Below are 25,998 nucleotides of genomic sequence, written 5' to 3'. Positions count from 1 at the left end.
GTGTCTAATACCACCTTTTTGAGTAAGGGGCTCAAGCAGACAGCGGCAGTTCACCTAAAGTCACTATTGGAGGAAACAGATTACCAGGAACCATTCCAGGCATTCCTGCCATTTTCAGGCATGTGTTGGGCATAAATTCAGCCATGTTCACCCTGACATAAGAGCTCATTCAAGGGAGAGACAGGAGGAGTGCAACCCTACTGCTACCATTGGATATCTCAGTGGCTTTTGACACCATTGACCATAGTCAATGGAGCATTTCTGTTGGGAGTTGGAGGCACTGTTTTACAGTGGTTCTGCTCCTTCTTGCATGACCGTTACCAGAGAATAGCATCAGGGGACTACATGTCTACAGCTCTACTTTTCCATTAAATCTGAGTCAGGGGAGGCCATGCATAAGCTGAACACATGACTGGATACGGTGGTGGAGTAGATGAGGATCAATACATTGAAGCTGAGTCCTGCTTCACTATGGGTAAATGATTCCCAGGTCTGCCTGTTCTAGATATGGTTGCACTCCCTCTGAAAGTGTAGGATGTTCTTGAAACCATATTTATCCATGGAGGCCCTTATGGCCTCTATGGTAAAAAAAAAAAAAATGCCTATCATCAGCTGGTACATCAACTGCACCCTTTTCTGGACATGGATAACATGGCCACTGTGATGTGTGCATTGCTATTAAATCATCATCATCATCATCCTCTACATTTTTTCGTGCAAATAGGACCTGGGGCAAGTTTTGACTTGCATAGTTGACTGATCAGTACATACTATTCTCAACCCTTCTGTTCATTGGCAAGATAGGTTCAGGATTATGGTTTTTCTGTTTTCAGATACCATGTTTAAAGGGGGGTGGGGGAGATACTGCAGTACCTCCAAACCCAATTCCTTTGGGTTGACAGATGTTTGGTCTGTGGTGGATCTCAGCTTGAGAATATGAAGAACCAATAAGCTGTTGACATCACTGAAATATTTAGAAGTGAAATGTCTGTCTCACTACTAAAATTCATAATGAGCACTGAGGGGAAAAGAATTAGATAAATGCACAGTATGATGAATTGTATCAGCAGAATTCCCTCCCTCCTTCCTTAATGGGATTTTGTCAAGAGTTTTGCAGGAGGCACCAGCTGATCCTTAATGCCTTGAGAACTTAGCATTTGAATTCTTTACTGTGTTCAAAAGCAATTTAGGAAATATTACCATAGCAAGAAAGATGCTCCAAAACAGTAATATATGAAGTCTCAATGGGATTGCTTATTTGCAGGGGAAGCTCTCACAGTAAAAAATACTATAAATCCTATATAAGTCAGTAAATGAGTAAAGAGAAGACAAAATAATTATCAAGATAATGTTCAAAATCCTTTAAGTACTCTGGGATTACAGTAGAATTCAATTTATCTGAACCAAGGCTATCTGCAACCCATAGAAATTTAAAGAATATGAAAGTCATTTAGTTTGACATTTTTTGAATGAAGTATGATCCATGAAACCCAGATTTGTTACGTTATTGCTATGCATATCGTACCAAAAGAGTATTAAAAGAGTTGCTGGAACACCACCAAGCCTGGATAACCTCCCTCCTGAACTGGAAGCCCTAGATTGTATCCAGCTAAATTTTACTCAGAGTAGCCACATTGAAATCAATGGTAGTCATGCTCGTAAATTTGGTGCACCCATAACGCACCATTTCTTCATCACAATAGAGGTCTCTGAATAGATACCTTTCAACTTTTCTTGCCTAAAGATTAGAGAGTAAAATCTGATTCATAACGTCCAAGCCCAACACAAAGCAAGCCAAGGTACAGAAAGAGCAGACTGCTGAGCTGCAGGAGTTGCCCCTTTGCACATGTGAATTAACTTTGGATTAGGGGGAGGATAATTTTTTTAATGGAAGCTTGAAAGTGGGACATGCCAAATAGCATCTTTCATGCTTTTTAAGTGCCTTAAAATGGAGGGAGAGGGATTTCCAGTGTCAGCTAGGAATGTACTATATTTTCCGCTCCATAGGGCACACTGGACCATAGGGCTCACCTAATTTTTAGGGGGGGAAATAAAGAAAAAAAATATTTATTCCCAGCCCCAAAGAGCAAAGAAGGCAAGACAGCGAGTGGGATCCATCCTGCTGGCTGTCTTGGCTTCCTGTTTAGCCATGCGCAACCTCTCCAGCCAGGAGAGGCTGCGCGCGGCTTCGTTTTTAGCCGGGGGCTGGGGCAGGGGAAGCCCGAGCTTCCCCCAACCCCAGCCCCCAGGACAGGTCCAGGAGCGGAGGCAAGATTGTGCGCAACCTCGCCGCCGCTCCCCCGGAGCTTGCGGGGCTGCACCCAGAACAGGCTGTTATTTGCAAGCCTTCAGAGCCCGGCGGCGGATAGCTGCCTGAAGCCCAGGGAGCGCAGTGGGAATTGGCGCTGCGCTCCCCGGGCTTCAGGCTGCAGGCTGCTATCTGCAAGCCTTTGGAGCCCGGCAGATAACTTGTCAACTGTGCGATCTGGCTCAGAATAGTCAGAACCTCTCCCCCAAATCACTCCAATTTGTTTCATAATGTTAGGTATACACAGAGCTGCTGCACAACCCTCATATCTGTTCGCAGGATGCAATATGTGTTTACTAATATTATTATATCACAATGGCATTGTATGCATTCTTCAGCATGCATATGAATGACTGATATCACTGTCAGCTGACTGTGTTTTTACCTAAAAGAAAAAATGCACTGTTTGTAGTCTGTGTATATGCAGCTTAGGGGTTATTCTGTATTCATTGCTATCCCTTGGGGCTCAGGTGGCCTTGGTAGCAGGGCTTCCTTCAGCTTTGGCTGCTGGCCCAAGAGCATCCCTATCTGGACAGAGTAGCCTAATTACTGTTATCCGTGCTCTGGTAACCTCTAGGTTAGATTATTGCAACGCTATACATATTTCAATGTTATACATAAGACTGTCTCTGAAGACAGTTAAGAAACTTTGCCTGGTGCAGAATTTGGTGGCCAGTTTACTCATTGTGGCACATAGGAGCCAACTCCTAGATGCCCGGGTCAATCAGTTATATGGAGCAGGGCTTACCTGCACACACACATACACACTTGAATATTTTATTCAAGTTGGCTCCACTACTGCGGCAAGATAGTTTGAGTGTATAATGCCAATCCTAGCCTAGCTGCACTGGCTGCCAATTAGTGTCTGGGCACAATTCAAAGTGCAGGTTTTGACCTATGAAGCGTTGAATGGCTCAGAACCACAATACCTGAAGGACCGCCTCTCCCCGAATGAACCAATCCGGAACCTGCACTTATCATTTGAGTACCTCCATAAGACGTCTACTGGGAAGAGTTGCTGTGCTCACTCGGCCTGGCCTCCTGAGCTGTTTTGTTTCTTTGAATAAAGCTCATTAACTTCACCGACACAGTCTGAGTTGTTTCCAACCTGCTCCAGGCACCCACCCTGACATTTATTTTCTACCCAGTTTTCCCTCTGGTCCCACCTACCACTGACAAGTGTGGCACTAAGAAGGTAGGCCAGAAAGGGATGGCCCTTTGGCTGAAAAATGTCCCCCACCCCTGCTGTAGTGGCAGCAACATTCACTAACCCATTGCTGAGTCTGGGTACCTCCTCTTCATGCAACAGCTGCAGAATATATTTCCTGCTGATAGCATATAATAGTGCTGCATGCCATGTTCAGCATCATCGTTAACACCCAACACTGGGGTTTTCCAACTCAGTTAAGGGCTGGGCTTTTGAAAGGAAAATATTATGGCATCTATTACATGGATATGCCTTCACTACTACTTGCTAGTTAACCAGTGCATTTCATGCTTGAAATAATGCTTAAGAGCTTACGAAAAGAATTGATTCTCAAGCGCTTTAAATGTACCTCTGTGAGTCATCATTTTAAGGAACCCACTCTAACCAAAGTATCATCATGTCATGTTCCCACTTAAAAGGAAATACATTTAATAGGCTGCAAAGTTGAAGGAAACTTGTTTGTTTGTTTTTTTATTTTTCACAGCCAAAAGAAGTACATTTGTATTTTCCTGAATATTTTTAAAAACATTTTTTTATTTTGTTTTCGGTTGTATGGAGAACAAACAGAAAATATAAAGTCGACATCAAACCACCACACATCTGTAACAAAACAGGAGAGCAGGAACATTAGTACCCTATAGAAGGAAATCATACATCAGTGGGAAGCAAATATATGTGCAAGTGCAAAAACAAAGGCTGGACCTTAAAACAAGTCTGGGAGAACATGTGTTTGCATCCTGATCCTGGGATTTATATGAAAGAGAAGACTGGGAGAATATGTGTTTGCATGGTAACAACCTGATCCTGGGATTTATTTGACGGTTCCTTACCAATCTCACATAAATACTTCTGACTATGGTTTTCTTTCACCTTCCACAAATACTCCACCCTGCCTCCTACAAACACAAGTGAAAGTTGTTAAAGACATATCTGCGTTGAGGTTTTGAAAGAATTTGGAAATAAAGTTATTGCACTGGTTCTCCAAATGCCATAGAAGAGGATCAGGTCAGCCAAAAAGTCCACAAAACTGACTTTTCATTATGAAATTGAGGGCAGAAGTTTCTTTTCTTTTATGGGTTCTTGCACATTTTCTGGAATCCTATCATAGCCTGTTTAGTGCTTTAAAACTTGAGAATTTTAGAACAGAGGTTCTCAGTCATTTTAAGCCCAGGACCACATTTGGAAATCCAAGAAACAGTTGTGAAGACCATAGACTACTAATTTAACAGAAGGAAAATGGGAAGGTGGCTGTCTCAGGGTACCCATGGGTGCCACATTGGAGACCCCAGCTTTAGAAGATGTTGAGCACTGATTTTAGCATTGCTCCATCTTCAGAAATGCAGGGTAAACAGCTTTCACAATTTCACTGGCATTCTGTGTAGTTTTGTAGTTTGCTTGAAGAATTGGCTGGGAAAACCCCCCGGAATCCCAGCCAGCAAATGCACTACAAGCAATTAAGAGGGTGTTTGTTTTAAGCCAGGATTTGGAATTGAAACTGTACTGCATTTCGTCTGTGGCTTCTCAAAATCCCCCACCCACTTCAAAGGACAGCATTTAACAGACAGTAAAGATGAAGGAAACTCAGAGGGCCTTTTTTTGAAAATGAAGTGGAAGCAGACAACTACTAGGCATGTGGCCACTCCTTAAAAACCAAGAGTAGGTGATGCCTGTAACTGGACAGAGACCATTCTGACATAAGTGATGATCACATGACTGTAGACTTCAGAGGATTTGCACATGTGAATGAGTCCCTGCAGATCAAAAATCACAGGTAGTAACGGCATATTGTTTTCAATATAGCATTTTTTCCAGTATGAATTCAGCCACATTGTAATCCCTTTATTTTCGCCACACACTCTCTCTTCAGATTTTGAAGACAGTGCAGGAAGCGATTGCCACTTCCTTCCTGTTACCCCCATACTCATCATGTTACCCTTGGCAATTGGACCTGTGCAAAGCCACCTCTTAAAACTCAATCCCATCCATGTTTACTTAGAAGTTCAACTCACTTCCTTGGACTTACTTAACATGTGCTTGGGACTGTAACCTTAGAAGGTTGATTTCTGACTTTATCATTCCTAGAAAACATCACCTTTGTCTTTCTGTTTTAGTTGTGATTTATCAAAGAGATCAATGGATTTAAAAATCGGCACAAAGGACTACTACCTGCTTTTTATGCTTACTCAGTTTTTAGCAATGCACTGTTGCATTCTTCCTAACCACAATAGCTTGGTGATTGTTTAATCAGAGATCAACTGCAAATGAAAGATAGAGGATGAATCAGGAAAGACAAGTATAAAAGAGACCCATCACTTTTCAGAATAGTTCTATGTATGTTTTCCTAAAACAAAAATTACATTTGAGCTGTTCTTAAAGGATTCGTGTTTTTATTTATTCCCAAGTGTAGCAGCACCCAGAGGTGAAAAGCTGGCTAATTGCAGATTCTGATGTGTCCTATAGTACTCTGAGACAAGTTCCCTTTGAATGAGGATTATAATATTTTTTCAGGTGGTAGCTTCCAGTGTCTTCTATGTAGAAGCTGATATAAACCAAACCAGATGTTGCCTTTCCTACATATTTTACAAAATTCACTGTAAGCAATCAAATCAAGTGAACCCTGCTATTAAAAGAGATACTCCTGTTCTGAGCTTTAAAGTGTTTCTGAGTAAGCAAGCACTAGAGCCACTCATCTTTCAGCTTTACCCTTCATACAGCAGCTGTATCTTCTTGAAGGACCCAGCCGGAACCAAGCTAGGAGAGATTTCTCCATTTGGATGTTCCGGGTAAAACCTTGTACTGTATCTGGCAACTGAAAGTGTTTGCCTTGTTTATACAAGACTTTTTTTTTTTTTTTGGCGCCAAATCAAGAGTGTATGAATGTATGCTTTTGTTATAAATCTTCTGTTTCTGCCCCGGAAATTTATATTGCAACCAACATTTCTTAAAATGGAGTTTACCTAAGTCAAGCTGCACTCTTCTGCACCCTCAGAGTGGTTTTCTGTTTGTCCCATGCTTTCTAGGGACAGGTCCAAGTGGTTTTGCCTCTGCCCTGCCACTTTCCCCTGGAAAACCCATTCTTTAGCACTAAATCAGAACAAACTGCAATCCAAAGAAATCCCAATTGCCACACTTTCTGATTCAGAGCTAAACAACGGGTTTTCCTGGGGGGAAAGTGGTGAGACAAATGAAAGTGCAGATGAGCCCTAAGAGCCACTGAAATCAGTGTTAAAACAAAACAAAATTCCTTCCAGTAGCACCTTAAAGACCAACTAAGTTAGTTCTTGGTATGAGCTTTCGTGTGCATGCACACTTCTTCAGATCTATCTTCAAGCAGCTTCAGATAGATCTGAAGAAGTGTGCATAAACACGAAAGCTCATACCAAGAACTAACTTAGTTGGTCTTTAAGGTGCTACTGGAAGGAATTTTGTTTTGTTTTGACTATGGCAGACCAACACGGCTACCTATCTGTAACTGAAATCAGTGTTGTTAATTCAGTGCATATAAGACTGGGGGGGTGGGGAATGTGAAACACACACTCATAGGAATAAATATTTGAACCCACACATTAAACCCTTACTGGGCTGGCTCATATGCATATATTCTCATTACCTGGTTTATCAGCATTTGATGATCAGGAGCTGACTCTGCAAACTAACCCCAGTACAGCATGTTATTAATTATTGTTGTTGTTTTTAATAATATTTATTACTTAAAATTATACTTCCCTTTAAATGAAATAATGAGGTTCACACACACACACACACACACAATGTTGTTGCCATCCATCTGTCTTGAGAGACAGTAGAGTGCACCTCGGGAGTGAAATCAAACTGCTGCGTTTGACTTTTTCCGCAAAAAAATAGAAGCACAATAAAACTACAGTTAAACAACAGATGCTGCTTGAATGGCAACTAAGTTAAAAAGAAACCAACATGTTTCAGTGGACAGCATTTTTATATGCTAAATATTAGGTCTCAAAGTATTTAGATTAGCTATGGGGGAAGGTCACATTAAAATAAGTCTAAGGTCCGGTGTAAACAGGCTGTTGCCATTCTCATCTCAGGTGGTAGTAAAGTGTGTCTATTTGAGGCTTCTACACAGCCAGTTATAGAAGATGCAGGACACTCATATAGAGCCCCAAACAGTCCACATTCCAGATGTGGGTCTTTGTGGAGTTTGCATTTGTGATGTAATCCAAAGAGGTGATGGTGTGTTATTGGTGTACATGTTCTATTCTGCCTTTCCTCTGCTGTTTTGCTCAGTAGCATGGAAGACTGTGTCGAGGAAGCTACTGCAAGGATAATATTTTTAACAATTTCCTGGTAAGTGGAACCTGTGCTTGTTGTCTCTGGCCTTTTGGCTACTTTACACAGAAACAATGTTTGCTGTGGCTAAACTAGTGTAGGCTGAAGTTGGTGGCAGACCTTGAGGTCTCAAATTTCAGTGACACCCTGTGTGATGCCAGAATTTGGCAAAAAAAACCCCGCCTCTTGCCTTCCATGCTGTATAATAGTTGCAGCACCCCCAAGTCTCTGTACCCTGTGTGACTGAACCAGTTATGCTCCCATAAACCCACCTCTGCTGCAGTAAAATACTTAAAAGTGTAGGAATGAGACACATGTCTCCTAACTTGTAATGGATATGTGCCAGGGAGCCACAGTTCCCCAGCACATGCATCCTTCATATCACTAAGTGTTAGGAGAAGTGGATCTCCTTTCCACATGTTATATTCATCATCATCATTTCAGCTTGTAAACCTCCTTGTGTATAGTAATATAAAAAGGTGGTATGCAAATTAAAAGTGAAATGTAATAGGAAACAACAGTGGAACACCAGACTAACTGCAATAAACATACTTGCCAAGTAAAGCAGGACACACACACACACACACACACACACACACACACACACACACACCAACTTAGAAATCTTCCCTGAATGGGCCCCTTTATTGTAAGCCATGTAAAAGCATGTACAGCACTGTTATCTGTACATAAAAATAGTTTACAGGTTGACACCCTTAACTGACTGGTTTCCATTCTGAAGGAATTACTGAGGGCATGAATTGTTTTTTGTAAGAGGTTGCTGGGGTAAACATGATGTCAGAATTACTTCTCCCTACTGAGCAAGAAGCAATGTATTCCAGCCCATATTTTGCTCTAAAGGTGGTGGTGGGGTGGAAGATGTGTCATCCCTGGTAAGAGTGACTCAAACAGATTACACTGACTGCTGAAATGTTCGATAGTAAATTAAGTGTTTCTTTTCCATGGCACACTGGTACTTTGAGATGCACTTGTAATTCTTTGTGTTCGAAACTGTTTGGTGTTTCTAACCCTATTCTGAAAGCCTTGTCCTAGTTGTGAAATAATCCTACCATAAAATATAAGCTGCTTACTGATAATAGGTACAGTAAGTAAATTTGTTTCAGGCACTGTTTTATTGTCATTTGTTCAGCAAAACTGCTTTTCAGAAACCCATTATAAATAATGTTCATGCATTTAAATATGACTATTAAATTACTTTCAATTTAGAGCTCAGGAATGTGAGGGTGGGGTGGGTGGGTTTTTGTTTTGGTTGCAACAAAGAACAAAACATCCCCCCCCCTTTGATGTGCAGTGCAACTATAATTTTAAATATAATACTTTGCATATCTAGAGCATTGTCTGTGTTGTCAGACAGCAATGAATTCAGTCATGGCATGTTGCTGTGCATATTTTAAGTTAAACTCTCTAGTATGTTCTCTGCAGTCCTTAATAAAACAAACAGATGCGTTTGTTCCTTCCTCCAGCCCAAGCTTTGCTTTTTAACCAAATATTCTCATCTTCCTAGGAGGCCACCTTTTCAGTGATTAACTTTTTAGTACTTCATTAGAGACTCAAGAGTTCTTAACTAACAAGTGCCCTGGTGTTTTTCAGACCCTCCACTGCTCTCTACTTGATATGGCCAGGAGGTGTGATGACCTTCTACAGTGGCCACAGTGTTAGGAACAAAGACAGCCCAGGAAAGAAAGAAGATTTGCTATCTTTGTATAAGGGGGAAAAATCCATTTGAACTCTGCTCAGAAAGCATTTACAGAGGGTACCCAGGCTCCTAATTCTTCCTAAATGCCTGACTTCAGCATTTTTAGAGAGAGAGAGAGAGACACTGTCATGTTAATTAAGGCTAAAGACCAATCTGTTTTGGTTCTTCTCACCACAGTACTTCACTTCAGGAATCCCTTGATTAAAAATGGATCATTTGGATTCACCTCATCAGTACAAATAATTTCTAGGAACATCAAACTGAAAATCACCCTGTTTCCTAAGAAAGCTTATAAATGCCGATTCCAGAATAATATGCAAGGGCCTTTGGTGATGTGGGTGTGAGTTTTATGAAGTACAAAGGGACTTTGAGGGAGAGAATGCAGCCAACAAATGTCCTAGCACTGTCTGCAAAGGCCAATTCCTCAATTCCATCTCTTGGTCACATGAATTTTCTTGTGCGGAAGGTCATCAAGTTGCATGGAAAATGCAGGCAATGCTATCTGCATGGGCCACAGATCCATTTAGTGCATTCCCTACAATAATATATTTAACTAAACAGGTCCTTCTGTCTTCCTCCACCTGCCATAATGAGCTTTACTAGTTGATCCTCTTACTTCTATAAACTAGATCTTTATAGAAAATTGAAATTTGTCTACTTAAGGTGGGGATTTGGGGCTTATCCACACATACCTTTTGCCTTTTATTTCCAGGGTTTTTGTTTGCTTGCTTTGTCCCAAGCTTTCCCCACGAAAACCCGCTCTTTAATGCTGAATCACAGCAAATGTCAGTCTGTGTTTTCCACAGATTGCTGATTGCTCCAATTGAGCCTTAAAGAGTGGGGTTTTGCAAGGAGAGCACTGAGAAAGAGAATTTATTATTTAGACCCTGCCCATCTTGCTGGGCTTCCCCAGCCACTCTGGGCGGCTTCCAACAAAATATTAAAAGTACATTAAAAGATCAGTCATTTAAAATTTCCCTAGACAGGGCTGCCTTCAGATGTCTTCTAAAAGTCAGATAGTTGTTTATTTCCTTGACATCTGTTGTGAGGGCGTTCCACAGGGCGGGCGCCACTACTGAGAAGGCCCTCTGCCTGGTTCCCTGTAACTTGGCTTCTCGCAGTGAGGGAACCGCCAGAAGGCCCTCGGAGCTGGACCTCACTGTCCGGGCTGAACGATAGGGGTGGAGACGCTCCTTCAGGTATAATAATAATAATAATAATAATAATAATAATAATAATAATAATATTTTATTTATACCCCGCCCTCCCCAGCCAAGGCCGGGCTCAGAGCGGCTATACTGGGCCAAGGCCGCTTAGGGCTTTAACGATCAGCACCAACACTTTGAACTGTGTTCAGAAACATACTGGGAGCCAATGTAAGTCTTTCAAGACCAGTGTTATGCGGTCTTGGCAGCTACTCCCAGTCACCAGTCTAGCTGCCGCATTCTGGATTAGTTGTAGTTTCTGGGTCACCTTCAAAGGGGAGTGCTTGGGCATGAAGCCTCAAATCATGTGCTGTGCCTTTGAAGAGTGGAGGAAAGGTAAGTGTGGATGAGCCTTTAGTATTTGTGTGTGCAAAATACACTTATCTAAAAATGGGATCTAAAAGTTGGAAATAATGGGCATGATTTTGAGGATATCTAAGTCCCATTGGTCTCAGTGCGAATGTTACTTGTGCACATAGGTTTTTTTCTACTGAATTCAATTGGACTTGGAAATGCTTACCTTTGGCTTCTTTCTCTGAAATTTTTGTTGCATTTAAAACCTTTCAAGAGAAACCCATTTTGATGTTGTCATGTTACTTATTTTTTTACTACTGTCACTGATATACTTAATTTTTAGCATATAGCACACCACAGTAAATAAAATCAGAGGATTTTATCACCAATTTCTGCAGCGGGTAACACTCTTTTGTCCTAATTAACACCAGAAGGTTTGGTTGCAATTCTTTGCTATCAGCATAAGGTATGTTTCTTGCTGCCAGCTTAAAACACTTATTACTCATTCATGAGGGCTTCTGCTATCTCTGTACTACCCTAGATACCTTTTCCCACTCTAAAGACAGTGGGGTTTAGTTTACATTTTCCTTCACTGCTCTAATACATTTTGACATCCCAGATGTGGTGTATCATTAACACTGAATATACCCATGACAGATAACATAAAGCATTGTCATTCATAAAACATTATACTGTGGGAGTTATCCTTGAAACCCCTTACTTCTACTTTCCCCCTAATTTAAGGGTTTTTATTTTTTCTAGTTCATAAGTTTATTGTTCCAGCCAAAGGCCATTGCAAACTTGCCGTGATCATATTAATAAAATAATAGAGAACATCCACCCATGAAATAAGCCAACATCCGTTTCTTGTTTCTTTTGGGTGGGGTAGCATAAAGATAGGAACAGCCTACAAATACACAGACCACTTGATCCAGGTTAACTCAGTTGAAGTCAAGAAGATTGCTTCAGGGAGAGTAAATTCATTAAGGATTGCAGCCAGCAAACCCAGTGAAGAGGCTGAGGGGTTTGAGTAATGTTTCGCAGCTAATGAAGATCAGATAGGAAGTACTGAGAGGAGAGTTTAATTGGTTATATTCTTCCTCAATCTTCTAATCCCAAATTTTTCAAGGCCAACAATGTTGCTGCTGTTCTCATTTTAAATATTTCAATATCCACCACCTTCATTGCTGACTTCCCTAGTCAAATTGAAGGGGGAACCCCCATAACTATGCATATTTTTCTTTTCAGAAAACCCTGGGAGTTTTTGCAGTATAGGCAATATAAAAGTGCCTCTAAATTCCCAGACTTTGACATGTGGAAAATATGGTGTCTTTGGAAACGTTCAGACTGCTAACATGTGAAATATCAGGAATGCTGTTTCATTGGTCCCAGAAAGTCAAGACATAGAGGTCTTGTGTGGGAGAGTGGGAAGGATGTTCAGCTTGAATGCGGTGAGGTAAATCAAACCCACATGAAACCTTTGAAAAGAAGGATTCAGACAACTAAGCCACTCTTGATGTGCATTGGAAGTTCCTTATTTTGTGGATTTGCCACAATTAGCTTCTGTGAGTGGTTATCCACATGCTTTACTAATTATCCCCAATCTGCTTGAAGGCACATTTATGAATGTCAATCATTTATTGTCAATTTATGTTCTCCAGGGGGTGAGTGGAATGGAAGCTGTTGATAGTGCAGAAACGTTTTAGACTTAATGCATTAGCATTTCCATGAGGATCATACCACACAGTGACTTGACAAGTCCATCTTCATCCTAAATAAACATAACCTTTTGCATCTCTTTTGCAAGCGACAGGAAAACTGAGCAATTTCCTTAAGGGGACTTTAAATTCTTGGCACAATGCCAGCACTCTTGTTGCATTTTTGAAAGAATAAAATGTAACATTCGTTCAAAAAACAACTGATGGTTTTGTTTATTCGTTGCTAAATTTGAAAGGGGGGGGGAGTCTTTGCTTAACCCACATTTGCAGAAACATCAGGAAGCATTTCAACAGCAATTCATATGCCCCCACATTTGAACATGAGCTTATTCTACCCATGGTCTTATGATTTTATTTAAGATTCTAGAAGAGGGATTCAAGTTAGGTACTGGAGTGGGGGCAATAATCGTTCCTTAACCTGAGGCCAATTTATGTTTCCTGCTGCAAAGTTTCTTGCTGCAAAACAGGTTTCATTCCTGATCAAATGCCATAAGCATACATGTCAAATTAAGATTTATTTATGTTTGCCCCAATACACATCACTTGGGCTACTGCAGCACACTGGTTCTTCCCTAGCCATTAACTAAGTGTTCATGAGAGCAGAGCCAGATTGGACCTATGGATTTCTAGTTGCAGAACTCCACTCAGCATTCCTTTGTGGGCCACATTGGACGTGACACGAAATGCATCCCTGGAAGTTGCATCCTTTTTTTGTTCTTTTATTACAAATAAAGGTAAAGGGACCCCTGACCATTAGGTCCAGTTGTGACCGACTCTGGGGTTGCAGCGCTCATCTCACTTTATTGGCCAAGGGAGCCGCCGTACAGCTTCCGGGTCATGTGGCCAGCATGACTAAGCCGCTTCTGGCAAACTAGAGCAGTGCGCGGAAACGCCGTTTACCTTCCCACCTATTTATCTACTTGCACTTTGACGTGCTTTCAAACTGCTAGATTGGCAGGAGCAGGGACCGAGCAATGGGAGCTCACCCCGTTGCAGGGATTCGAACCGCCAACCTTCTGATCAGCAAGTCCTAGGCTCAGTGGTTTAATCCACAGCGCCACCCACATCCCTTTTATTCCAAATAGTGTGTATTTACACATAGGAGGTTAACACTTTCCTCACACACCACAGACCAGACAGTCTAGCTGCTATTTGGCTCTGGTCATGATTACCCCTTGCAGTGGCTGTTTAGAGGAGAGGGAACTTCCAGTGAGGCATTTTAGTGCCATTTGTAGTTTGGTCTTTGAATGAGAGGGATACAAAACAGCATAGAAATCTGTTCAAATCTCGTTGTGGAGAAGTTTCAAATATTGATGGCATCATCATCTTTATCTGAAGATTTCAGGATGGTCCACATCATAAAAATAAAAGATAAAAACCCAAAATACACAAACACAAGAGCAAAAACAAAAGAATAACCCTCCTCCTCCCACAAGCACGTTTAAAAGGTTATAGGATGTTAATCAGCCAAAGGCTTGTTTGAAGAGGAACGATATCACCTGGTGCCGAAAGGTATAGAGACGTATTTCCACCATTAACCACCAGGCAAGAACAATCCTCTTCAATCTCTGATACAGAAAGTTTTAAGTAATATTTAGTTATTTATTTGAAATAATTTATAGCCCACATTTAACTGGTAATGATGCAAATTATGGTGACATCTTTGCATCTCTCTCTCTCCAAGCAAAAAAGGATATACAACATTTTGGTGCTATGAGCTCATCTTATAAAGGTAAAGGTACCCCTGCCCGTACGGGCCAGTCTTGACAGACTCTGGGGTTGTGCGCCCATCTCACTTAAGAGGCCAGGGCCAGCGCTGTCCGGAGACACTTCCGGGTCACGTGGCCAGCGTGACAAGCTGCATCTGGCGAGCCAGAGCTGCACACGGAACGCCGTTTACCTTCCCGCTGGTAAGCGGTCCCTATTTATCTACTTGCACTTTGCAGTGCTTTCGAACTGCTAGGTTGGCAGGCGCTGGGACCGAGCAACGGGAGCGCACTCCGCCGCGGGGATTCGAACCACCGACCTTTCGATCGGCAAGCCCTAGGCGCTGAGGCTTTTACCCACAGCGCCACCCGTGTCCGAGCTCATCTTATAGGGCTCTGTAAATGGGTCCTTGTGCATAGCAGCACCCTGCCTTAGTGGATGGGAGCTGATGCAGTTGAAGATCGTACCAAGTTGCTATTTCATTTGTGAGTATAGAGAGCTGGCTGGGTCTTGTAGATTCTGTGCCATAAATTATATATTCCCCCAATGAAGCACCTTAAACTCAATGAGCAGAAAATCTAGATTACGTAACCAGAATGCATTACAGAAATTATAAAAATTATGCACATTAAACTGACATGCATACAGCAGTAGCATTAGGATTCCTGGTAGTTGTATTTGCGGGGCCTGCGGTAGGCAGCTTGTGGAGAGAACTGGGGCAATGGCAGCTTTGGCAGTGGGAGAGAGTACATACTCTATGCCAGCAGTCAGTCAGCTTCATGCTACTCAACATTTTGTCCCCAGTGAAATCATTCTCTGAAGTATCAGAAAATAGGGGGGGGGGGGAGATCCCATATAATATGGGCTGAGGGAACCTCTAGTACTTCATGACTGAAATACTTGAATAAAAACCACAAGATTTAACAAACTTGTACATAAGACATGCAGAACTGGTTTTGGGTTTATGGGATTTCTTTGCATTAGACAAGTTCTGAGATGCTCTACAAACCATTTCCTCCTAGTTCAGATATTGCTGTGCTTGTGAATATTGGAAGACATTCTAACATGCGTTTTATACCATGAATCCAAATATTATTATGCATGTTTGATTTTCTTAAGGTGTATCTTTACAAGACGTCTCAACTTATGCATTATTTCTTATACATTGATTAGCTTGTGTATGGTACATATGTATTTCAGATTGAATGTTTTTGCTGACTAAGTGAATTAGGTGGTGTTTACCCTACTTACACTAGTGAGGTGTATCTATATTTAATTACCCTTTTCAGATTTGTACACTGCTCTTCTCCTTCATGGATCACTGCCTTGTCGTGGCGAAGGGGCCACCCAAGATGGCCATAGTGGAGAGTTTTGACTAAACGTGATCCACCTGGAGTAGGAACCGGCAAGCCACTCCGGTATCCCTGCCAAGAAAACTCCATGGACGAAAACAACAGGCATATAAAAGTTATGACGCTTGAAGATGAGCCCCTCAGGTTGGAAGGCATCCAACATGCTACTGAGGAAGAGCGGAGGAAAAGTACAAGTAGATTCAGAGCTGGGCTGGGCCAAAGCCGAAAGGTCGCTCAGCTTGATCGCTAAAGAATTGATGCTTTTGACTGATGGTGCTGCAGGAGACTCTTGAGACTCCCATGGACTGCAAGAAGATCAAACCTATCCATTCTGAGGAAATGAGCCCTGAGTGCTCACTGGAAGGACAGATCCTGAAGCTAAGGCTCCAATACTTTGGACACCTCAAGAGAAGAGAAGACTCCCTGGAAAAGACCCTGTTGTTGGGAAAGATGGAGGGCACAAGGAGAAAGGGACAACAGAGGATGAGATGGTTGGACAGTGTTCTCAAAGCTACTAGCATGAGTCTGACCAAACTGCGGGAGGCAGTAGAGGACAGGAGTGCCTGGTGTGCTTTGGTCCATGGGGTCACAAAGAGTCGGACACGACTAAATGACTAAACAACTACACTCTGCTCTTAATTCTACTGATGGTGTTTTCCTTACCTTTATTTTATTGTGGACTTGGTAAGAAAGGCTGTGTACACACTAACCTGTTTAAAGCATAAAAGCAGAGTTTTTCCAAGTCAAAAATCATTCATGCTCATCCTCAGCATGCTACATAAGGATGGATGTGGTTATTTGATGCATATTTGAAAACTCTCCCCTTAATTACATTATCCACATCTTTTCCTCTCTACACATGTTCCAACTGAATTAGGAGAATCTTGGTAAATGCCCATATACAATATCATTGGGCAGGTGTAGATACACCTATTGCAGATGTTAATACTGTGCAGCTTGAAGCAACTGGATGTATACAAACTGACTCCTTTTGGTATAAAACATTAGATATTCAAAACTTTATTTGCAGAACTTTCTTCAAAACAGAACAAAAACTTCAAAGATACACCCAAATAATTCCATACAATATCTTGTACATGTCCAGCACACGCACTGCATCTTACAAATAAAATAACATAATCAGAGCTGACAAACATAGCTCTCTCTCTCTCACTCAGGCTTCATTAGCCTGTATGCCATCTCCAAAACTATGTAGCTCCTGGAGAGCTTCATTATCACATCTTACTTCTACTCTGGCTTGGAACAAAAGACTAAAGGCAGCTCCCTTTCGAAATGGCCAATTCACAATTCAATAACCTCCCGTGTGATCTAAAGTTAAACACCTCATCAGAGCTAACAGAGAACAGTAACTGTTACAGTAGTTGTCAAAAAATCTAGGAGTTCAGAGAACTTAATATAGCCCCATGGGAAATCCCCATCTTAAAGCCTTCAGTAGGACACATTTACTGTAGCCATTCTTCATTTCAGTGTCAATTAAACAATCATCCTTAACAGCACCTCCCATTGTTGGGACCACCTATGGGGGTTTTAAAAAAATAAATAAATCCATAAGGCCATATTGCAGAATAATGCAGAATCAGTCTTCAATGAGCTTTTATTTTTGAAATGAAACCAGCTTTTCAAGAAGGGGCAAAATTATGCAATCTAGATAATAGAGAGTATGTGTCAACCATGTATCAACTCTCTCTAATAGAGAGTATGTATCAACAAGTAGTCTCCACTGATTCCAAAATAAAATGTTATGTGCTCACAGCGTAGGTGATATTGAAAATTTACATATATGGATCTCAGGTAAAACACCCCCAGGAAACATTATATTCAACACGTTATATATTACTATGATATATTGTTATGTTGTGTTGTGTTATATTTGTTTTATCTTGTTTTGTAAACCACTATAGAAGCTCTGCTCAGTTTTTAAAATAAAATTGTTTGCATATTTATCACTTTTGTTTCACACCCTTCTGCTAAGTAGCTTAAGGTAGCATAGATTAGGTTATTCCATGTACACCATGAGTTCTTTGGTTGCAAGTATTACTCAAAACTTTACTTGCAATAGGAGTGAGCTAATGAGTAATGCTTGCTTATTTACACCATATTGCAAAATACGCTGTAGGTCTGTGTGTTGTTTCATTTAGTAAAGTCACATCATACATGTAAAAATTATCTTGTGTTTTTTTTCTCCACTTGCCACCTTCAGTTTTTGTGACAGCTTTTCCATTTTGGCTGTTTGCCAGATTATATTATACCAGTGATCAATATACATTCATTGAAAGGTTTTCCACGTTCTGGCTATTACCATTCTAGCTGCTGTTAATAAATGTGTTATTATTTCCATACTTCTTAATTGGTCCATATGTGAAGTATATAAATTAAGTAAGGCTAATGCTTGGATTATTGGGATTGACTCAGAAGTTATCTCTTTAAAAGTTACCTTCCAAAACTGTTATATTTGTGGAAATTCCCACCATTGGCATGTACCTATAAGAACAATCCAGTGCTATATGTTTGACAGCACACAGTCTATATGTGATTTCTTTGTTCAGAAGAAGACTCCTGGTCCACCCATTGAATAACTGAGACGCATGCCCAAAATGCCATCTTTCCCCAACATCACTGCTGGCCATTTCCAGTGCTAGTGATTTTGCTATGCTAGAATGAGAGGAAACTTATTTTCTGCCCAAGACCTCAGGTTCCTGTTGCCAAGATGCCTGAACATGAAATACTGGTGATGTGTAACTGGGGGCAGAAGTTGCACTGCAGAGAGAGCAGGGTAAAAGGATGAAAAGAAGGGGAAAGAGCAGGGATCTGTTCTGGCATCATGCTAAAGAATAGGATGGGTATGAAGCAGCTGTCTTCATCTCCCCATTTACAAGTCTTTAGATCATTTCTTGTTGCTTGCTCTTAATTGGTCTGCTATTTCTTTCCTACATAAATAAAGTTTACCATACATTCAGCATCCTTGAAGTCAGTGGGGCAACGTCTCCTTGACTTCAGTATTCACAACATTAAGTCCATGCAAAGCATTTCAGTTTTCTCAAAGCCTAATGCCTGCTTTATTTTTTAATGAGGGTGTTATTGTCATTATCACTTCTTGAGTGCAATTCTGCTGCAAAGAGCAAAACAGCTAACATCTCTCCTAAACCTCCACTCAGAGTGAAAAAGAAAAGCCATAACAAAATTTCTTCCTACACATGCACTTGTTTTAGACACAATTATTCTTCTTTTTAATTTTTATTCAGTTTTCTTTTTCATTCATTACATACATCTCATATCCATAACATTTACTATGTATTCTTTTCTCCCTCCCTTCCTAGGCTTCCCCCAACTTCCGCTTCTGGTATGTTTCTCCTTTCACCCACCTTGCTATTAATACTAATAATATATTTATACAATAACATCTAACCTAAAAACATAAAAATGAAAATAAGTACACCATATTATTTCTCTATCTTCTACACATTTTCTAATACTAATGATGTGAATGTTTATTTAAATCCTGCCATCAATACTAATGATGTGAATGTTTATTTAAATCCTGCCATCAAGTCTATAGACTTACTTTGTTTCTGCAAATATAATATAAATGGTTCCCATTCTTTTTCAAAGTCACTGTTGTATTTTTCTCGTAGTCTGTCTGTCATTTTTGCCAGTTCTGCATAGTTCATCAACTTCTCTTGCCATTGTTCTTTAGTTGGTGTTTCTCCAGTCTTCCAGTTTTGTGCAATCAACATTCACGCAGCTGTAGTGGCATCCATAAATAGAGCCCTCTTTTATTTCGGTATATCTTGGCCTTAAATACCTAGTAGAAAGGCTTCTGGTTTTTTTACAAAAGTTATTTTCTACATTTTCTTCAACTCATTATATATCATTTCCCAGTAAGCTTTTACCTTTTTGTAATCCCACCACATATGATAAAACGTACCTTCTGCTTCACACCTCCAACACTCTTTCTTTTCATTTTTATACATTTTTGCCAGTTTAACCAGTGATATCTATACATCATTTTCATATAATTCTCAAGAATATGCAGTCTGTAAATTTCAAATTTACTTTCCACAATTTTATCCAATCCTCAAATTGTATGTTATGGCCATTTTAGACACAATTTAGAAGGGCAACACATGTACAGGTAAGCATATATGTAGAACCAATTAATGTGTTTTGGCCAGTGAAAAGTTCAAGACAGCCCAAGGAAAATCAGTTTTCTTTGATGAAGAGTTTGGGAGAGTTACGGTGGCTTTGTGAGTATCTGCTATGTGCATAGAGTGATGAGGATGCAGCAGGAAAGTAGGTGGTATTAATGACAGACAGGATGCCTGCAGGTCCCTGGGTCCAAGTGTCACAGAGGCCACAAGACTGATTCACCCAGGTTTCAGTTTCTATTATTTTGCAGAACTCATGCAAAACTCAATTTTTTCTTGCTTTTGTCTTTCAAGAAAGCCCTGGGTATTTCATGTAGTTGAGTACACACACACACACAAAAAGATGGCTATATCCAATGTTAGTTAAACATTCAAATGTAATGGACATGACATTAGATCCATTAATTTCAGTGAGTAAAATCACCCAGTAGGGCTTTATTGAAAAATGATAACCAAAAGTGAGGGGGAACCTAAAAGGTTCACAGAAGATAATTTATTGCCCAACACATTTTAACTACTACAATGCATAGTTCTTCTTTCAGGGTAATTCTTACTGAGTTCTTTTGGAGAAAAATAAAAACTGCCTTTGACTGTATGGTTTCTTCTTGAAAGCACCTTTTTGAGAGTCACCTCTGAACTCAAAAATTGGGGCAATAAATAGTCTTCTATGCACCTTTAGGGTCTTCTCCCACCTTTCATTCTTACACCTGATGCCTTCTTTTTGATTCCTTACTACCTATCCTGTTCTCAGTTCTGTAAGCAGAGGAGATAAAAGGTAAAGGTAAAGGTACCCCTGCCCGTACGGGCCAGTCTTGACAGACTCTGGGGTTGTGCGCCCATCTCACTTAAGAGGCCAGGGGCCAGCGCTGTCCGGAGACACTTCCGGGTCACGTGGCCAGCGTGACATCGCTGCTCTGGCGAGCCAGAGCCGCACACGGAAACGCCGTTTACCTTCCCGCTGGTAAGCGGTCCCTATTTATCTACTTGCACCCGGAGGTGCTTTCGAACTGCTAGGTTGGCAGGCGCTGGGACCGAGCAGCGGGAGCGCACCCCGCCGCAGGGATTCGAACCGCCGACCTTTCGATCGGCAAGTCCTAGGCGCTGAGGCTTTAACCCACAGCGCCACCTGCGTCCCATAAGCAGAGGAGATAGTTCTCCCTAAATTTAGGTATTCGGGGGGGGGGGGGGATATGAAAGGCCTAGTATACAAGGACTATTTTTGAGACTGCTTCTCTCTAGTGTTAATCGTTTTCCTGATCAGAAAAGGCATCTGAAAAGAGGAAATTCACAAGCTATCAAGTTTGTATAGAGTGGAATGGCCTCTCTGATATCCCTTATCTAAGGGATCTATTGTTCTCCTTCCATTAGTAGGAGTTGCATAGAATGACATAAAGTATGCCACTTAACTTTCAATATGAAATGGTAGTAGTATTCCTGCCCTTTTAACAAAGCCTTTTTTTCAGTCTCACTCCTAGTATGTGCCCGCAAAACAGAACATCACAGGAACATTTTTGCTTTTATAATACCTTGTTGTCAACCTTGGATCGATTCATGTAGTACAGGTGTGAAGAAAAAGAACTGTTGGCCATTTTGTGTTTGGTTTTCTTATTTTAACACTTGGATTGTAAAATCATTGCCTTAGGTTTAAAGAGACTCTTCTGCACTGAAGGAGCATCATCTTCATCATCATCCCCTGCCCATCTGCCTGGGTGGCTTCCAACACATATTAAAAAAGGCCAAACATTAAAAGCTGCCTGATACAGGAATGCCTTCAGGTGTTTCCTAAAAGTTGTGTAGTTCTTTATCTCCTGGACATCTGATGGGAGGGCATTCCACAGGGAGGGTGCCACTACCAAGAAGGTCCTCTGCCTGGTTCCCTGTAACTTCACTTCTTGCAGTGAGGAAACTGCCAGAAGGCCATCGGAGCTGGACCTCAGTGTCTGGGCAGAACAATAGGGGCAGAGATGCTCCTTCAGGTATACAGGGTCAAGACCACTTAGGGCTTTAAAGGTCAACACCAACACTTTGAATTGTGCTTGGAAATGTACTGGGAGCCAGCGGAGATCCTTTAGGACCAGTGTTACATGATCTCGGCTGCCGCTCCCAATCACCATTCTAGCTGTCACATTCTGGATTAGTTGTAGTTTCTCTGTCACCTTCAAAGATAGCCCCACATAGAGCACATTGCAGTAGTCCAGACCCTCCAAGTGTCCCTATTTTCCAGGGAAATCCCTGATTTAGAGAAGCTGTCCCGGTTTCTGATTTGATCCCAGAATGTCCCACTTTTCCTTTGGATGTCCCTATTTTCATGGGAGAAATGTTGGAGGGTATGGAGTTATCTGATCCCTGAGCTGTCTGAAGGCAATCCTGTATAGGGAAGAGGTTTTTTAAAAAAATGTTTAATGTTTTATTATGTTTTTATATATGTTGGAAGCAGCCCAGAGAGCTGGGACAGCCCAATAAGATGTGTGGGGTATACAGTGGTACCTCGGGTTACAGACACTTCAGGTTACAGACTCTGATAACCCAGAAATATTACCTTGGGTTAAGAACTTTGCTTCAGGATGAGAACAGAAATTGCACGGTGGCGGGACAGTGGGAGGCCCCATTAGCTAAAGTGGTACCTCAGGTTAAGAACAGTTTCAGGTTAAGAATGGACCTCCATAACGAATTAAGTTCTTAACCCGAGGTACCACTGTAAATAGTGAAATTATCATCATGGAATGGGACATCCTTATTTTCATCAGAGAAATGTTAGAAGGTATGGTAGTCGCAAGTGGGAGATAACCAGGTGTAGAAGCTTCTCAACTCATCTTCTTGCCCTCCCTCACATTCATCACTGCAATGATTGCTACCTTTCATTTATTTATTTCCAACTCCCCTTAAAGCTGTTTATCTTTATAGCCTTGGAGACTGAATATTTTGGAAGTTGAACACTACTAAATGCCTGCGTTAGATTGTCATCTAAGACAACCCAGGGAGCACCTTCATTGCAACTGTGAACAACTGAAATATAGTGTTGTCTCCACAGGGGGAGGGTGCAGCTTCTGTTGTGAGACATTCAAATATCTTTTGACTGTTACTGATTAAGAAATATTTTCATTACTACCAAAGGAGTAGAAAAATATCAAATGTTCTTTCCTGCCACCCTTTGGCATTCACTCAATCCCTTAAATGGTGTAGAAGAGTGTCAAATAAATGCTTGAAAGTTTTGTTCTCCCTCTTTTTCTGTGGGTTATTACATGTCATTCAAAGGCCTGGTCTTCTGCTTACAGAAAACATCTGGTTACAGAGGAGAGCATCATTCTCTTTTATAACATCATTGCCCACACACAGCAAGCACAATACAACAAGCTAGTATAATCACATCATTAAAACATCTTATGTGTCACCATGCCAGTGTGTAAAATGTTTGCTCTTGTATTAGTAGCCTTCAATAAAGGAGAAAAGCAGATTCCTGTGGATGCAGCAATCAGATCTGTAAGCCAGACAACATAGTCAAATCACTTTGAAAGAACATCCACTACCTCTCAAACAGCAATCAACAAAGTTTGACCTGGTGGCAAAGAAGCTTAATAGCCTGCCTTTTCTCTGCCAGAAGACAGAGCCAGAGTGAGATTTTTTTTTAAGAAACAATGGGAAGCATAAGCAAAGGAGCACATATTATCATATCAAGGTGGTTATGGTCCTGCTTTGGCATATCAGGAGTACATAGTAAATGGATAAAACTAAGTTTGCATGCAATGAACTTATATTTCACAGCAATTGCTATCTGGGAACTACACATAATGCTAGCTGAAGTTACATGGTTTTCTTTAACCCAGAATTGAACACTGGAAAGTACCTGAGAATGTCACTTCAGTTAAGTCCAAACTGTATATTCATAACTTAGATATGAGGCTGGTGGAGAGCTTCAGAGCAGAATTCTGTTGTCTAACCCCACTTCCCCATTCAACATACTGCTATCAGTCTCTGCCACAAACATACATTTCCCCCCAACAATAAACACAGTAGCACCTCCATTGTTTGTACATACCACCCCAAAAAGGATAAATGTGGGGGGTATTAACAGACAACAGCAATAGGTATTGGCAGCATATTACAGTGAAGGGGGAAAGTATTTGATCCCCTGCTAAATTTGCCCATTTGCCCTCTGATGAAGAAATGACCAGTCCATAATTTTAATGGTAGGTTTATTGTAGCTGTGAGAGACAGAATAACAACAGAAAAAAAACCAGAAACCCAAAAGACAAAAGTCAGAGATTGATGTGCATTATAATGAGTGAAATAAGTATTTAATCTCTTTGAAAAAGATGACTTAGTACTTGGTGGCAAAGCCCTTGTTGGCAATTACAGAGGTCAGACGTTTCTGGTAGGTGGCCACCAGGTTTGCACACATCTCAGGAGGTATTTTGTCCCACTTCTCTTTGCAGATCCTCTCCAAGTCAGTCAGATTTCGAGGCTGATGTGTAGCTACTCGAACCTTCAGCTCCCTCCACAGATTTTTGATGGGATTAAGGTCTGGAGACTGGCTAGGCCACTCCAGGACCTTAATGTGCTTCTTCTTGAGCCACTCCTTTGTTGCCTTGGCCGTGTGTTTTGGGTCATTGTCATGCTGGAATGCCCATCCTCGACCCATTACAATGCCCTGGCTAAGAGAAGGAGGTGCTCACCCAAGATTTGATGATACATGGTCCCGTCCATCGTCCCTTTGATGCGGTGAAGGTGTCCTGTCCCCTTAGCAGAAAAACACCCCAAAGCATAATATGTCCTCCTCCATGTTTGACGGTGGGGATGGTGTTCTTGGGGTCATAGGCAGCATTCCTCCTCCTCCTCCAAACACTGCGAGTTGAGTTGATGCCAAAGAGCTTGATTTTGGTCTCATCTGACCACAACACTTTCACCCAGTTCTCCTCTGGGTCATTCAGATGTGCATTGGCAAACTGCAGATGGGCCTGTACATGTGCTGTCTTGAGCAAGGGGACCTTGCGGACTCTGCAAGATCTCAGTCCTTCACGGCATAGTGTGTTACTAACTGTTTTCATGGTGACTATGGTCCCAGCAGCCCTGAGATCATTGACGAGTTCCCCCCTTGTAGTTCTGGGCTGCTTCATCACCGTTCTCATGATCATTGCAACTCCACGAGATAAGATCTTGCATGGAGCCCCAGACTGAGGGGGGTTGACAGTTATTTTGTGTTTCTTCCATTAGCGAATTATTGCACAAACTGTTGTCACCTTCTCACCAAGCTGCTTGGCAATAGTCTTGTAGCCCAGTCCAGCCTTGTGCAGGTCTACAGTCTTGTCCCTGACAAGTCAGCTCTTTGGTCTTGGTCATGGTGGCTACTTTGGAATCTGCTGGATTGATTGCTTCTGTCCACCAGTGTCTTTAGTACAGGTACTGTAATGAACTGGGATTGCAGGTAAGTTCATCCTGCTCCTTACAGCAGGAGTTTCTAATCTCAGCTCGTTACATACAGTGAAGATACCAGGTAGCCTGACACCTGGCTGGTTGATAGGGGATCAAATACTTATTTCACTCATTATAATGCACATCAATCTCTGACTTTTGTCTTCTGGGTTTCTGGGGGTTTTCCTGTTTTTAATATAATATGTGTTTTATTGGTTTCGTGTAAAACAAATGCAACAATAACAATAAACAAATAACACTCAAGGCAAAGTTCTCTAGTCTTGACCTGAGCCCTTTGTTTGCAATATGCAAGCATCATTTATATAAAAGAAACCCAGTGTGTCTTCCCAGAGTGAGCCATGTGTGACAGGTGGTACACACAACACCCTTAAAACAAAACAAAAAAAAATTCCTTCCAGTAGCACCTTAAAGACCAACTAAGTTAGTTCTTGGTATACATCTGAAGAAGTGTGCATGCACACAAAAGCTCATACCAAGAACTAACTTAGTTGGTCTTTAAGGTGCTACTGGAAGGAATTTATTATTTTTTTTGTTTTGACTATGGCAGACCAACACGGCTACCTATCTGTAACTGACACAACACCCTTGA

The 25,998-nt window shown here is 41.3% G+C and overlaps 2 long non-coding RNA genes across 4 annotated transcripts in view; one reads left to right on the top strand and one right to left on the bottom strand.

Annotated features, from left to right (window-relative positions):
* The window catches only part of LOC310837025, a 155,292-nt gene extending 141,817 nt beyond the window's left edge, over window positions 1-13,475 (top strand). Inside the window, exons 1-3 of one of the 2 annotated variants that reach the window (XR_014560326.1) lie at window positions 7,515-7,838; window positions 9,432-9,871; window positions 12,285-13,475. This is a non-coding gene — a long non-coding RNA (uncharacterized lncRNA). Of the gene's footprint in view, window positions 7,839-9,431; window positions 9,872-12,284 lie in introns of those variants that run through there. The other variant, XR_014560327.1, reaches the window with a different exon arrangement.
* Window positions 1-25,998, bottom strand: part of LOC310837027 — a 244,651-nt gene that overhangs the window by 180,571 nt on the left and 38,082 nt on the right. The window lies entirely within an intron of this gene.

The sequence above is a fragment of the Podarcis gaigeae genome (assembly GCF_964106915.1).
Source record: "Podarcis gaigeae genome assembly, chromosome: Z".
Lineage (NCBI taxonomy): Eukaryota > Metazoa > Chordata > Lepidosauria > Squamata > Lacertidae > Podarcis > Podarcis gaigeae.
The sequence above is the reverse complement of the archived record's forward strand: the minus strand, read 5'-3'. Positions and strand labels throughout refer to the sequence as shown.